This window comes from Peromyscus californicus, unplaced genomic scaffold (genome assembly GCF_007827085.1).
Source record: "Peromyscus californicus insignis strain IS unplaced genomic scaffold, ASM782708v3 Scaffold_4__1_contigs__length_199733344, whole genome shotgun sequence".
NCBI classification, from domain to species: Eukaryota; Metazoa; Chordata; class Mammalia; order Rodentia; family Cricetidae; genus Peromyscus; species Peromyscus californicus.
Window position 1 is genome coordinate 19613536 of NW_026294562.1, and position 13053 is coordinate 19626588.

Consider the following 13053-nt stretch of genomic DNA (forward strand, 5'->3'; position numbering starts at 1 on the left):
AAGTAAACACACAGAGGCTTATATCAATTACGAATTGCATGGCCATGGCCTATGGCTCAATTTTCTTGCTAGCTAGCTCTTAAAACTAAACTCAGCCCATTTTTATTAATCTATGTCACCATGTGTTCCGTGGCTTTACCTGTGTGCTATAACATGCTACTTCCTGGACAGCGGGATGGCGTCTCCTTCGCCTTTGCCTTTCTTCTTCCTGTCTCTCCCCTGGATTTCCCACCTGCCATAGGCCAAACAGCTTTATTTATCAACCAGTCAGAGCAACACATAATCACAGCATACAGAAAGACATCCCACAGCATCATAGCTCTGGTCCACACAACTGTTCATTCTTTGACATGTGGTTACTGAGGGTCTGCAATGCACTGTTCCAGATGCCATGGAATATGGCAGAAAATAAAGTCCACAATCTAAAGACAACTCTTAGACATGAGTGGGCCCGGGACCTCAAGACAAGTGTCTAGAACAGTCACTAAAAGATGTGGATGAGGAATACCATGAGAAGTTAGTAAGAAGAATGATGAAGACCAAGTCTGTATTGCTACAAATCAGTCCCCGGCCTCGGTATTAAACGTGTAAAGAGACAGGAGGCCTGGTCTTCCTGGGTTGCTCTCTTAGGGCATGCATTGTGCGAATTGTGAGATGTAAGAGGACTTGGTGGGTCTGAACATTGCGATGTTAGGGGGAAGTGCCTTGCAGTGTGTGCAGATGGCTTGGAGTGCGGTGTGTGAGTGAGGACAGGAACTCACTAGCTCTGGAATTAGTGGGGAATAGAGTTATTAGGAAGCGGTGACTGAAGTGCTCATCTTGAAGCACAGCTGCAGTGAAGGTCAGCCAGCCAATGAGATGCAGGTGGCAGAGGGGGATGTGGCACGTTACCAGACTCCACCCTGCATGCTGCCAACCCGCAGGAGGGAAGGCAGGGAGGGAATCTGGAGACGGCCCAGCTCTGTGAGCGTTCAGCCTTTAGAAGTTTAATTGCCAGGAAGGGCTGAACGTTTGGAGTCTTAGTAAAGAAGACAGAGCTTAGATGTGACTAGGTAGAAGTTATTAAATTACTGACTAAACCCATAGCTCTACCCTCAGGACATTTAGTCTTGGGGTGTGTGAAAGGATGTGGAGGATCCTCGATTCTTCCTGGGGCTCTAAACGCAGAGCAAATGGAAGGTTCCAATGACCACAACCCCCATGACCTACCCTTAGGCTCTGAAAGCTCCACTTTCGTCACCGAGGTTTAAAGGTGACTGTCCACTTTTCCTACCCAAGAGCCTGGGCTCCCTTGATGACAGTGAAATTCACAACAGTGACTGCTATAGAACTCAGTATATGTGCTTGTGACAATTCTCACCTCATGTAATAAAACAACGTCTAGACAGAGGCAGAGTCTCCATTACTATCTACCTTCCTGTTACCAGACTCAGGAGTCACAGCCAATGCCCCAACAAGCCAGATTCAGCCACCCATATGCCAATTGGAAAAAGCCAAATTAACAGTGAAAAGCGGAAAATGGAGATTTATTCAGTGTGGCCATAGGCAGAAGGACAAAAGGATCCAGTGATGCCCCCAATTTTGGGGACCCTGATATGAGGGCAGGGTTTAAATAGAAAGCAAAAATAATACATAACTAAGCAGTTCAGCAAGGAGTGGTCCTCAGCCCATTGCCTCAGCTCCAAGTCTCTCCTACAAGGTCATGTGAGAAACTATTTTTCTCTAGGTGACAAGTTCCTCCTCTGGATTCCCCCAGAACTTCAGCCATTTCCTCTCCCAGCAAGAGATTCCTGGAGAATTCTAGTTTCTTTCAAGAGTCTGGTAGAGAAAGAGGGGGACATGTGTAGTTAGAATTCATTCCTTCCTTCCAGGTAGATCAGTTACACTTCCACATTTACAGAGCACGAGCTGAGGCCCCGAACATAGGTTGTGGTGACATTTTATTTGTGTACCCCGATAAAGCTTATCTGAGGATCAGAGGAAAAAGCCAGCCACTATATCAAACATAAAAGCCAGGTAGTGGTAGCACACGCCTTTAATCCTAGCATTCGGGAGGCAGAGATTCATCCAGATCTTTGTGAGTTCAAGGCCACACTGGGAACAGAGCCAGGAGTGGTAGCACATGCCTTTAAACCCAGTGCTCGTTAACCATTGAGGTCTGGAGGTCTGTATAGACAGGAAGTGATAGAGCTGGACAGAAAGAGGAAGTGATGTAGCTGGGCAGAGAGAGGAAGTGAGATGGCAGGGCACAGAAAGGCATATAAGGCGTGAGTATATAGGAAGTAGCTCTCTTTGGCTGAGGACATAGTGGTAAGAACATGCCTGGCTTCTTTCTGCTTCTCTGATTTCTCAGTTTTACCCCCAATATCTGGCTCTGGGTTTTATATTAATAAGACCATTTAGCAATTCGCATTACAGTAGATGGTGAATATAGCCTGTTATGGGGCCAGATTTCAACTCAATTTGCTTGACTCTGGTGGCCTCTGCGTGATGAGTGACCTTCACAAGATGTATCCATGAGGTAGATTACGGGCTGCCAATGGATCTGCAGACTAAAACTATGTAAGTTTTGAATGAAGACCAACTTCCAAAAAGAGAGAGCTTCCCTCCAGCCTCAGGTTTGGAAGATGCGGGCATCCTGCTCATCCTCGTATGGTGATGGTTACAATTCCAATAGCATGAGAAAAACTCAGCCTGCTGAGCTCTGCTTCAGCCTGCATGTGGTTTAAAGAGACCAGAAGGCAACAACCTGAAAACGTCCAGTAGAAGAGTCATGTCAGCTCTCAGCTCCCACTCTCCACCGCTTTCAACAGCATTTGAAGAGTTGGAGCTCTGTCTTCCATTGGTGTAGGTTAGTGTTCTTCCCCAAGCAGATTGAGGATGGTTATGAGGAGGTGAGGTGACTCAGGGGGCAGGAGGGGGTCACCTGGAATAGCTGTAGGCAGAGTCATTCAAGGGTCATCTGAAGCTGTCGTGGTCAAAGTGAAGTCTCCCCAAACTGTGCAGGGTATCTGGTTTCTGAAGTGGCCCAAAGCAACGCTTTCCAAAGCATAGCTATGGTTGAAGAGGAGGAAAAGATCTTTGTGTTGAGTCCCAGGCTCTGCCTGGAGTCACTGGCTAGACTGTGGCCTCCTCTATCAGTCATGGGATATTGAAAGCAGGAGGGACTGTTATAATGACAGCAGGCACTCTCTTTGAAAATGGTGAAGTTGTTTTCACCTCCCCAGAGGAGAGCCTCAGAAGAGGCAGCGATAGAATGCACAAGCCCTCCAGACTTAGGAACTATGCAGACAACACTAGCAGCTCCAATCTGGCTTCCATCTTTTCCTGGAGCTCTGCCCCCAGGCAGCTGCCATCATGGACAGTCCTGGGTCTGACAGCTGTCGATCAAGCAGCTAAACTGCTTATGCCTAATAGCTCCGGCCCTTTAAAAGGGGAGAAGGGAGTTGCGATAAAGACTTAACATACATTAACCTTTTTCTCCAGTAAACTGTCATCCAACAATGCTTAACCCCAGCTTGCCCTGAGGGAGGGTTGGACCCTCCAGATCTGTCACTACTTCCCCATAACTGAGTGACATTGGACAAGCCACGTAAACTTTCTGAAAATTAAGTCCCCTTACCAAAGAATATGAGTAAGAAATACTTTCTGATCAGTGTAAGGATTATGTGAAAATGACACAAAGGCCCTGGTGTGGTACCTGACACACCTCAGGTATGTATGTCCCTTTAGGTCTGGTCCCTGGCCGTATCCTGGGTGTTTTCCCACCCCACACCCAGTTTCCTTATTCTCCACATAAACTTTCCTCTCCTCATTCATCTTCTACATCTCCTCCAGTAAGCAAACCTCCTCATCCCTCTTCCACCATGCCCACTCACCACTCAGAACCCTACCTCTCCTCTTTACCTTCCGGATCTCCAAGTAACCAGCACGTACGATGTGCAGGGCCAAGGTCCCGATGCAACAGCAAATTGACGGCGAGTTACATGCACACAGAACATTGTTAGTGGTAGTTGACCATCATGGGATGGCAGGTCAGCTAAAAGCGCCTTCTGAAACAAATAAGGAAAGAATTCAAAGTTTCTTGTCGTGTGGAAAGGAGCTGGGTAGAGAGCAGGATCTAGGGTCCTTTTGGACTCTTGAGGGTTGCCTTGGGTCTTGGTGAGAAAGAGAAGAAAGGTTCAGAAACATTCCTTACAAAGAAGAATAAACACATTGGCACCCTAACTCCCAGTAAGACAACTGTCCCCTTTCATCCGGGGATAAAGAGGGCACTGAGTTTGTGACCAAGCTGAGGGTAGGTTGAGGTGAAATCAGGAACTCCCACTTCATCAGCCTGCCCCCAAGGCAGCCAGCATGTTTCCGGCAGAACAAGCCTTCCCTGTGCTGTGTCTGACCCTTGTTCCAAGCTGGGTGTGGACACTGGGTTACTGGACTGTGCAGAGGTCACTCTGAATTACCCAGATGAACATATTGGTCCTCAGACCACGAGCAGGCCTCAGGATGCCAACAGGAAGCTAGAAGACCAGAACTTAGCCCTGGCATTCGAAATGTAGACTGCTTGCTGCTGTGAGCATCGACAACATAACCTAGGCTTCCACCCATCTGAGTCCCTTTTGACAGAACTTGAAAACAGCGTTTTTGTTTCTCTGGATGATAATTAGCCTTTGACTTCGCTCCATCCATGCCATTTCCCACAGCCTTAGAGGCAGGAGCCTTTTATGCCAGAATGGCAGAGTTCTGATAGGGGTGGCCTGACCTCCTCCCCTGCTCAGAGCCATAATTCTCCTCAGATACCTTCTACATCAAGTGATTGTGTTGCCAAGCAGATACACATGAGCACCACAGTTTGTACCGTACCAACAAACTCTTTGAGTTCAGTGTGAAAGTTGTGTCTTTCACCAAGCACTTGCAGGATGGTCAGAAACTATATCTAAATGTGGAAAGTTCTAGTGGCCTGTGAGTGCTCAGGTAACAGAGATTGGCAAGGGAAAAGAAAAAGGATGTGATCTTCAGGCCATTGGGATCATGGGACACACGGCTTCCCCCTCCCCTCCTCTCTTTCCTCATCCTCAATAGTAAGGAAGAAAGAATCATGAATACACAAGATTATCGTGTCTAATAATCAAGGTCCCCCTAGAAATTGTGCTTGCTCTCTTAGGCAAGGAGCAGGGGCCACCTGGTCAATCTTTCAAATGAACTCCTGTCTGGTCTCATGGTGAATTCTCACTGATCGGTCTACATTACTCTCAGTGGGTCCAGCTCTGCCCAGCTCTGCAATCTTACAGGTTTGGAATACCTACCTGATAAAACCAGCTGGGCAGGAACTCAAACATCTCTGATTGATGCGTCCTCATCTGTAAATAGGGAAGCTGATGTTTCAGACTGTGTATAAAGGCTAAATAAGACTAAAAGGAAAGTATCTAGCATAGCTCCTGACGTGCAACAGATGTTAACATCAGTCTCTCCTGTGGCAGACTGATGACAGACTTAGCTAGAATTTATGTCTTGTTTCCATCCAATTGGTGGTGTCCTCTCACACTCCCGTGCTGGTTTTGGACTTTTGGTGTGGTTTTCTTTAGTACCAAATAGGAAAATTTGGAATACTTAGAGATAAAGAATCAAGTAAACCACAGTAAATGGTTTTAGAATAAGAGTTATGAGCCCAGAATGGAGGCTGAGACAGGAGGATAGCCACAAGTTTGAGGCCAAGTTGGGCTACACAGTAAGTTCAGGACATTCTGTGCTATAGAATGAGACCCTCTCTCAAACAAAAGAAAACAAAAACCAACCATGAGTACCGTTAGCGCACTAGAGGCGTCTCTTTATTTGGCCCCATTGCCTCTTGCTAGAGCAGTTGATCACCGACTTCCAAGTCACCAGTGACACCCAGTTAGACTTGGCTTTGAATATGACCTTAGCAAACCTGTCAACTGCTGGTTCTGATGAAGTACTAACTACTATATGTAGCTAGAGTTTTCCTGCCTGGCCCACAGTCAGGACAAATCTCTCTCACCTGCCAGTCCCACAGCAGCTCAGACCCGACCAAGTAAACACAGAGACTTATATTGCTTACAAACTGTATGGCCATGGCAGGCTTCTTGCTAACTGTTCTTACAGCTTAAATTAATCCATTTCTATTAATCTATACCTTGCCACGTGGCTTGTGGCTTACCGGCATCTTCACATGCTGTTTGTCATCGTGGTGGCTGGCAGTGTCTCTCTGACTCAGCCTTCCACTTCCCAGCTTTATTCTCCTCCTTGTCCCGCCTACACTTCCTGCCTAGCCAATGGCCAATCAGTGTTTTATTTATTGACCAATCAGAGCAACACATTTGCCATACAGAACATCCCACAGCAACTATATGCTCAAGGTTGAGGTAGGCCCTGTGAGGACTATAGATACAGGCTAAGACCCCTATCCTCAAGTAGCTCACAAGATACCTCCTGGAAGTCATGCCAAGTAGAACCAAAGAACTATGCTCAGAGCAATAACAACAAGATGAAAAAAATAAATAAAAGTTGAACAATGCTATATGATCTTCCGGAGGAGTAATGAGTCCAAGAGGAACAGCTAGAATTTTAACAACAAAACCCATTGGCTAGAATCAACAAGACAGATCAGCGTGAGAGAGTGCCATGATTGATTAATGACGCCATGATTGATTAGTGATGTTCGCCTGAGCACAGGAACGGTTCATCTACTCACCGTCTCTAGCCTAATGATATTTAAAGTTCTTTTAACCTTTACAGGTCCATGACTAACACCTTGTGTCCTTGTCACTTGCATTGCTCAGGAGAAAGAAAAGCCAAGAAGTACTGTACCAGGCTTTTTCTCCCAACTCCCAGCCAACTCCCAAACCATGACACAGAGACTTATTCTTAGTTTTGGGTGCTCGGCCTTAGCTTACCTCTTTTCTGGCTTTAACCTCTTTTAACTCAAATGAACCTGTTTCTCTTTATTTACCTTTTGCCTTGGGACTCACTTTCTTCTGTGTATCTTACTCTCCCTGCTTCTCATGTCTGGGTGGCTGGGCACCTGGCTTTTGGCTCCAGGGGTGCCTCTCATTCTCTCCTCCTTCTCTGGTTCTTCTTGTTCTTCCTTTTGAGCATAGATTTCTCCTATTTATTCCCTCTGCCTGCCAGGCCTGCCTATCCTTTCTCTGCCTAGCTATTGGCAGTTCAGCTCTTTATTAGGCCAATCAGGTACCTTAGGCAGGCAAGGTAAAACATCTTTTCTTATAATCAAACATATGCACCATCAACAAAAGTAACACACCTTTACACAGCTAAAGTAATATTCTGCAGCATAAACAAATATAACACCTCTTTGCCTAATATTTGTAAAATAATATTCTACAACAAAGTACTCCTTTTTGTATAGATTTCTCATCCTGAAAACTGAAAAGCTTTGTCAGTCTTGTCTAGAGGCCTCTCCATGACAAGAATGCTAATCACTAGGAGCAGAACAGAAAATTTCTCAAACAGTGGATAGGAAAAAAGATGAGGGTATGATTAACAGAAAACTTGGAACTACTTTTGAGTAGAGAGATGGAAAGTCTACTAGAAGAACTTTATAAGAGAAGCTAAGTTCCTGGCAACACTCTGTTTTGAAAACTGGCTGCTAAGTACTTGGGTGATCATTTTATTACATTGTTTTAGATTTCAAAGACACTTTTTAATAATGTGATATATATTGCATAGACATCAGCCTACATACTCACAAACTATTAGGTCAGTAAGGGATAACAGACTGGGCACAGTACCTTACAGCTGTATCTAGATTGAACCTTTGTCTTCCTAGCCTGTCCACATCTAGTTACAAGTTGAAGGAGTGTTCACCGCATAAGTCTAGCAAGTCCAGCACTGTGTGGTCAGCCTGTGCTGTCACTCACCAGCTATATCACATCTTACACATGTTATTGTTATTACAGTCTCATCTGTAAAATGGGGATGACAGTTGCCTACTTAAAGGCTTGGTAAAGACAGACACAGTAACAAACACTTGTAATTCTAGGACTTGTGAAGCTGAGGCAAGGGAACCAGGAGTTTAAGGTGAATGTAGTTGGGTTGAAATAATGAGATCATGTCTCTAAAAAGTGTTTTTGCATAAAGATAGAATGTAATGATGATGCCCAATCTTCTAGGAAGTTCCATATTTTGTCAGTAGCTTCCCATGTGGGCATGAACACCATCTCCAAGGCTCCACTAATATATTTTGCAACTCTGATGAATTCTTCGAGCCTCTTGACATCTTAGTTTACCTCAGAGTTTTGGGCAAAGTTTCAATGAAGCCTGTCTTCTCCCAATCAAGCCAGACTGTCAAAAAAGAGACACATTTCTGTGGACATTATCTCCAGATCATTTTCCCCTGATGTGAATAGCCAATTCTAAGCCCCCAGAAATTGGCATCTGTGACTTTTCTAAATGATAAGTTTCTCAGAAAAACAAAACAGAGGACAGCAGAGTGCTGGTACCTTAGAAAGCCCTTCCCAGACATCCAGGAGATGTCCAGCATCCCAATCTCACTGACTCCTGGAAAGCACTGGCGTATATCAAAAGTCCTTATACAGCCTATCCCAAGTCATCAGGCAGGAGGTTGTAGTTGAACTAAAGCCTTTTATAAGCCTCAAATCAAAGTCTCCCTTTCCTGTCCACCATCCTATAGTCTCTGGTCTCCACACAGGGCTGGCCAGACCCTGCTCTCGGCTCAACATGCCACATCAGCCTGGCTGTTCATAAACTACCTTCCCGCAAGCATTCAGAGAGTCATCAGCATTGGTTTGCACAGATACAGCTGCAGGATGCAGAGAGTGGATAGTGACGGGCCCAATGAGGTCTGCGCAGTTCAGTTAGAGCAGATAGTGACGGGCCCAATGAGGTCTGAGCAGTTCAGTTAACCTTGTTGCTATAGCACATCTCTAAGGTATTGTACCAAATTTCAAAATATGCTTCCATTTGCCTTTTATAGTTTATTCTCAATAGCTAAGCTCCTTAATAGTTATCCAAAATGCATTACTTCCTTTAAAAACATACTTTAGGATATTTCACAGCATCAAATACAATTTTATTATACCCTAAAATCAAAATGTTTTCTAAAATTAATGTCAGTTTTATGACTCAATGCTATAAGAAAATAAGCCTACTCAAACATTCAAACATTGCATTACCGGATACTTTTATGTGTGCTCATTCTGAAAAGAATTGTAATATACCCCTCTGTCCCTCCCTCCCTCCCTCCCTCTTATGAAATTTCAAGAGATATCAGAGACTGACTGATGGGCAAAGAGACAGTCTTTAGTCCTCAAAGACGTTTTAAACCCTTTCAAACATTAAATTCATTTCCTATGGAGAGGATGTTTGCGATCTGGAGCTTTTTCACTGTTTGGACATTTACCGTTACTAAAAGCTGCTGTGTTTTTCACCTTTAGCACATAAATATGAAGCCACACAGGCCAGGGGAGCTCTCTTTGTTGGTAGATTTTTCCATGCCACCTCCAAAGTCCTGGAGATGTTATGTTTCTAAGAAAGGACAGCTACTCAAACTCAGTGCTCCCAGGGCTTTGGGTAGATGCAGAAAAGGCAAATAGGTTTAGGAAAGTGCCTGTTTGTCTTGCTGTATTTAGCTACATTAAGTCAAGTTCTTCCAGGTCACAAAAACAAGCTGTAGAAAGCCAAAGGAATGCCTGTATCTCCAATGGGGGGCTTTACAAATGCCAGTGACTGCTACCCCCTGGTTCACACAGGCTGATCCTCAGGGCTGACTAGACAGAGCAGGAGCCTCCTCACTGGCCTCCCTGCCTCTATAAGGTTCCACACTGCACAGACCCTTCTCAAGTGCCCATATCCCTTCCAAGCTTAAAAATCATTAGCAGGCAAAAAAGAAAAACAAAAAGCATTATGAATGTCATGAAGGAGTTAAACAAACAAACAAATCAACTCAAAATCTGATGACATGGGGGTCAAACTCCCCAAAATTCACAGGAAATACAGGGCTACGGTCATATGTTAAATGACATCAGGGATGCTCACCTCCTAAAACCCAGACTGTGGGAAACTCTGCTGGGCATATGGCCAAGTTTTCTACACACACACACACACACACACACACACACACACACACACACACACACACACACACGGAGGAAAGGAAGAGTTAGGAGGAACAGAGACAGGCAGAGGGACATGTGTAGAGAGGGAAGGAAAGGGAGAGAGATGAGAGAGGAAGAGGATAGAGATAGAGAAAGAGAGGTGGAGGGGGAGAAGGAAAGAGAGGGAGGAGGAGGGGAAAGGGAAGGAGAGAATGCTTTAAAGGGCTTTCAATGTTTAAAGGTTGTTTTTTAAAGCAGTGCTTGGAACCTTTACAGGAACCTGAAACAGAACCTGTTTTCAGCAAGTGCAGAGGCAATTGGGGAAAGGGAACTCTAACTGGACAGACACTGTTGGTACCAAGACAGTTTCGTTAAAAGACTGTAGACGACTGCTCTGGATGTGATTTTTTTAGGCCATTATCATATTTTTTAAATTCATAAATATAGAGCGTTTTTGCAGTTGAAACTATGATATCTGAGATGAACATGTTGATCCAGGGGTGGTGAGCAGACTGGCCACTGTCGGCCATTGTTAAGGTGGATGCTGAGCCACCGTATTAGTTTCTTATTTTGCTTTTCATGTGCTTGAAAATTCTCCAAAGTAGAAAATTTGATACTGTAAAGGAATGTCCTTTTGAGTTTCCCACGGTCCATATCGTTAGTGATGGTTCTGGGTCTCATTGAGGACCCAGTGAAATCCACAGACTCTCTCCTTTAAAAATTCATGTCTGTTAGATATTTGCACAGAATCCAAGTGATCGAATGCCCTCTAGACCCTTACTTAGCCTTTAGGTTCAGACCATGCCCTTTGTAGTCCGGGCCAACTGCTTTCACTCACTGTCTGCCACACCTCCCTCTGCCTGCACTCACGGGGCTGCCTCTGCCTGAAGACCTTTCTCAGGCAAGCATCAACCTCACCTCCTTCCTGTGGATCTCCTCAGCCAGCAGTACACCCACATCCAGGACCTCTGCCCCGGGGATAAGGCCTCTTCCCTCACTCAGCAGCCCAGACAGTCCCACAGCCTTGCAGACTTGTGCCTAGTCGGCACAAGCCTTCATGAGGCCAAGTCACTATTTTCTATGCTGAGCTCAGAGCCTCAGCCATGGCCAATAAACATTGGATAAAATAAATTCAATGGAAAATTTAAAGCCCCAGGGTCAGAGGAGAGTTAATGGAACCTCACAGCTCAAAAACCCATATTTGCAATATGCTGGAGCAGAGGAACAAAATGCTGAACCTGCTGCCTGTCTTTGGTTACATTTGTTAGATGGAGTCCATGCCTTGGAGGGGCAGGTTGGAGGGGAAACCTCTGCCAGGTCAATGGATCACATAGCCTCAGTCACAGGGACTCTGTCCTTAACTTCAGCTAAAAAACAGAGGTTTCCAGAAGGGAGGCCCTTTGACTCCACATCAGGTATTTCATTTTCTCCCTGACAGTCCTAAGAATGCGTCTATATGGAGGAGTGGGGGATTTTCTTGGGTGAGTGGCATTCCCTGCCCCTGTAGATGTGAGTGGTCCCACATGCCCTAACACAACTCCTCTGCCCCTCACCTTTTGTGTCCCAGGGCCTCAAACACATTCCTCTGGGAAGCTTCATTCACCCAGTGTGAACTGGTACAATCCAGTAGGTGGCATGGGGCGGGAGATTCCAACGTCCAGGAGACAACAGAGATCCAAGACTTCTGGGACAGCAAAACAGGACACAGAAGAGCCCAGAAAGAGAAGATCCAGGAATGGGGAGCAAATCATGTGTCAGGTGGAAATGAAGGAAGAAGCTTCCAGGCCCCAGGAAAGAGAAAGTAGCATGGGCCAGGAACCACAGAGCCAAACACAGGGCCACTCTCAGGCACAAAGGTCTGCTAGATCCCCACACACCTACCTCACTGTTCTCCAGGGTGTCTGATATTTCTTTGGTAGCTCCCCCAAAGGGATTTTTATCAAGTAACAGTCTTTGTGTCTCACGTAGGTTCATCATTTGGAGCCCCTATTTTTTAAGAGGCACCTTGTGCTCACAATATGAGAGACGAATAAAAAAGGACCAGTGGCAATGTTGGCGGTAGTCGGCGCAGCTGCAAACAGCAGTTCTGTTATCTATCCAGGCACCTCAGTTGCCCTTCATGGGCTGAAAGGAAAATCCCTCGAGGACTGTCCTGGGTCTACTGGTGAACGCCTCACCTACTGCCTCAGTGGCTTCCTTGTCGAGTCAGAGAGGGCTTAGGTCATTCCCACCTACAGCCTTGAGTGCTGAGTCTCAGGGCGTACTCAGGCAGCCTGCCCATGGGGATGTGATTGGCAGGTAGTGACCCTGGAGTCAGAAGCCAGGTCTGACTGGGTAAGAAGCCCAGGGCTGGGGACAGTTGCGGTGTCTCACTGACCCTGGCTGCCTCAAGCCAGTCAGGGTTATCCTCAGCTAACATCCTTATCACTCCATCAGCTCTCATCAGGACCACTGATGCAGTTTAGGCTTCTTCTCTGGGGTCAATAAGGATGCAAATGTAATAAGGGCTGGTCAGAGAGCTGGACTTGGCAGGTAGGGAACGTGCCCTGCTCTAATCCTCTCTGGTCAATGAGGCCATCACCTGCAGAAGGTTCTTAAAAAAAAAAAAAAAAAAAAAAAAACAGACCCCTCCTCAAAGTGCTGCTTCCTCTCCTGGGCTCCTGGATCCCTGGATAATGTTTCCTAAACTCCCCATTTCCCCTCCGCATCAGTATTGTAGAAGAGGCCCCACATGACCATCCAGTCTGAGTCATGCCCTTGTTCACTAACACATCTGGAAACTGCTGCTGTGGGATGGTCTGTATGTCAAATGTGTTGCTGATTGGTCAATAAATAAATCACTGATTGGTCAGTGGCCAGGCAGGAAATATAGACGGGACAAGGAGGAGAAAAAACTGGGAAATGGAAGGCTGAGTCAGAGACACACTGCCAGCCGCCATGATGAGAAACAGCATGTGAAGAT